The following is a 3854-nucleotide window of genomic DNA, read 5'->3' as shown; positions in this document are numbered from 1 at the left end:
GGGTCCATGGCCAGGAAACTCCCCAGACCTTAATCCCATTGAGAACTTGTGGTCGATCCTCAAGAGGCGGGAGGACAAACAAAAACACACAAATTCTGACAAACTCCAAGCATTGATTATGCAAGAATGGGCTGCCATCAGTCAGGATGTGGCCCAGAAGTTAATTGACAGCATGCCAGGGCGGATTGCAGAGGTCTTGAAAAAGAAGGAGCAACACTGCAAATATTGACTCTTTGCATAAACTTAATGTAATTGTCAATAAAAGCCTTTGACACTTATGGAATGCTTGTAATTATACTTCAGTATACCATAGTAACATCTGACAAAAATATATCATAATACTGAAGCAGCGAACTTTGTGAAGACCAATACTTGTGTCATTCTCAAAACTTTTGACCACGACTGTATATAATACATTTTAGGTTTAGGTTTTCAATAGCCTATATTACGAACTCTTTCTGCATATTGGCAGTGGTGGTAAAAGTACCAAATTATCACACTTGAGTTAAAGTAAAGATACCTTTATAGAAAATGACTCAAGTAAAAGTGAAAGTCACGCAGTAAAACGCTACTTGAGTAAGTCTAAAAGTATTTGGTTTAAAATATACTTAAGTATCAAAAGCAATTGTAATTGCTAAAATATACTTAAGTATCAAATGTAAAAGTAAAGCTATAAATCATTTCAAATTCCTTATATTAAGCAAACCAAACAACACCATTTTCTTGTTTTTTATATTTATGGATAGCCAGGGGCAAACTCCAACAATCAGACATAATTTACAAACTAAGCATGTGTGTTCAGTGAGTCCGCCAGATCAGAGGCAGTAGGGACATAAATAGTAAAGATACCCTAAAAAACTACTTAAGTAGTACTTGAAAGTATTTTTACTCAAGTACTTTACACCCCTGCATATTGGTTATTGATTTGGACACTTCAAACCAAAAATGGGACATGGGGCTATTTAGCAATAGGTACTGTATGTCTTGTCAACAGGAAACAGCGACAGCATCATTTTCAACTTAAGTTTTAGCAATGTAAATGTAACTTTCAACATTAATTTCCAATGTATTGTACTTAATCAGGTAAAAACTGCTGAATGAGTCCAAACATTTGCTGTTATTGATATATTTTGATGATATACCAGAAATCACCAAAATGGGTTTGGTTTTTTGATAACATTGAGTTTTATTGCATATTTCTGGTGGTTTTGACCAACAGATTTGCAGATAGACTGGCAGGTCAACTCTTTTTTGGCTTGGCTAGCTAGCTAATTGTTTTTATTATAATCTTTTCGAATGATGCATCTGGACACTGTACCAGCTTTCTTTTTTACCTGGCTGCTGGTTCCTGATCTTTTGAAAACATACATTGAAGAGTCACCTGAAGCTTGAGAGGAATTTGAGATGCAGTAGAGGAATGCAGTGCTGAGGTAGAGGGCTCATAGCAAGGAAGACTGGCTACTACTGTGAACTGTGTGTGGTGAGCTTTCTGGCACCCAGAGCTGCTGAGGCATCACCCAAGTGGGTGCCATACATTGTGAAGGAGGAGAAGTGCAGTGGCTACATGACTTACGATGGTCCCAGAGTAGCCCTCTACATGATCGTCACCAGACTCTTCATCAACCATCTCCCTGACCACCTTCCTCTGATCAAGCCATGAACTGTCTCTCTCCATCTTTGGAGGACGCATCATGCACTCAAAGACTTACTATTGGTTGACCTAGCTAACTTTATGGGCTACTCGTGATGATGTATTGCTTGTTTTGTTTATTTGCTTTTGAAGCGCTTTGAAATTATGAAAAGAGGTACAGAAATTGTATAATTTATTATTATTATTGAGTGCCCAACCTAATATTTACCAGTAAATAGGCTATGCGTAGTATTATATCCTGGCAATAGGATATGGCATCAAATCATGTATCCTTACAATGTTGTATTGCAAACCAACCTAAGATATAGGCCTATCCTGTCTTTCGGTCTGAAGAAATCCTTCCATTATGAGCCTACAGGTGGTTGGGGGGAGGGGCGGGATGAGAATCCATTTGCAAATGAGCCCTATGACCCACTCCTGCTCCATTCTGTTTAGGAAATGTCAGCAGGACAGGCCTGGGTAGCCAACACTAAGCCCCACTCCTTTGATAGTCCAGCAGTCTGGTGGTGACTAGCACTACAACTGGGTTTAATATGGATCCTACAGACCTCTCTCTGGGCTGTCTCCTGATAAGACTCATCGGGAGGCAGGATTATGCAGATGAAGACATCTACCTCTATTCTCCACCCAGCTCTCAAGGCTTAATGGTACAGGTTCTAAGCTGGAGCTGGGGCAGAGATGTAACGCTGTGCATGTCCTGGTGTATCCCTACATCTCAATACAATATCGGTGTAATTTGCATGGGATTATGATAGGTCTGGAGGAAAGGCTTCTACAAGTAGATAGAAGACATAATCCATTATCTGTCTGATGAACACACCGCTTTGATCCTTCATTGTTCTGTGGTCCAATAGTCTTCAGTAGTTTCCATTTGTCTATCTGGTTGAAAAACAAACTACTATCTGCTAACCTCTGTGTTTGCAGAACTGAAGGGACTGGATAGGTCAAAACAACAGATTTGTAAACAAACAACCAGGTTAGATGGGGGGACGGGCTTGGTAAGAGTTGTTTTTAGAATGGGCCTCCACCCCCTCTCCCTCACCATGACCAGTGAAGGGTAAAGAGACACCTTACTGGCCTCTCCTTTCACTTCAGTGGTCATGAAGAAAAGGAGACAAGAAAAGGAAGCAATTCAATACCATTAGGATGCAGCTATGATATGGGCCAAAATGGAACATTACCAGTTCCTGATCCTTTGGTTTTGGCAGGTCAAAACAATATTGTGGAAAATCTTAGCCTTTTGAAGGACTAGTTTGTAAGTCGCTCTGGATAAGAGCGTCTGCTAAATGACGTAAATGTAAATGTTTAAGCAGAAGCTCCATATTTCTCACAACTCCACAGTCCTTTCACACCTGTGAACACTGAAGGGGTGGGAGCTAGGGCACTAGCTCTAGAGGGCTCTGGAAGGCCACAGTGTGTGTGCAAGCACACTCACCCGATTCAAATAATCCACTTGTTCATTTTTTTATGCAACCATTAGTTGAATCAAATAGCACTGGGCTGGAATAAAAGTTTGCACATAATGCAGCCTTCCAGAACTGGAGTTGTCCACCGCTGGCCTGATCTTGGTGCAGAAATGGAACAGGGTGTGGAAGAGCTGCTGCTGGAGAAGAGGAGACTGGCGCCCTCTGGTGCTTCCTTTATATTAGGAAAGCTTTACAAGAGCCATCTCACACATGACTTCAGTTTATCGTACAATAATATCAGTTAACCCAGTGGTAAAATGTCACGTTATTTGGTCAGTTGCATGATTAACTTCTGTGTTCATACATTTTAGAAATTGAGAATTCTGACAAAAACAAAGTCTCCACCCTCGCAAAAGGAAACGCTCAGCCAAAGCCCACCCCCCCCCTTCCGATCTGTGTGGGCACACACTGGAAGCACTTGAGGCAAAGCAGTTTAAGCACCACCTTTGCCCAATTCCGATACTTCCAAATAACCAGTGATGAAAACCAAAAAAACTGAACCCCTGTTGCTCCATTTCACACATCCCTTTCAGTCCTGGCAGATTCTCTTGGTCTACATGCAGAATCTGCCCACGTGAGATTAATGGTATGATAGTCAACACATACTGCAAATAAAGCTCTTTAGCAATAATGCTGTGTGTATCGGGGGACTATTAACACTACACCAATCATACGTGCTGTGCATTTCCTCGTACACACACACACTTTATAATACAAACAGATAACATACACTTGAA

Source organism: Coregonus clupeaformis, chromosome 14 (genome assembly GCF_020615455.1).
Source record: "Coregonus clupeaformis isolate EN_2021a chromosome 14, ASM2061545v1, whole genome shotgun sequence".
Classification (NCBI taxonomy): Eukaryota; Metazoa; Chordata; class Actinopteri; order Salmoniformes; family Salmonidae; genus Coregonus; species Coregonus clupeaformis.
The sequence above is the reverse complement of the archived record's forward strand: the minus strand, read 5'-3'. Positions refer to the sequence as shown.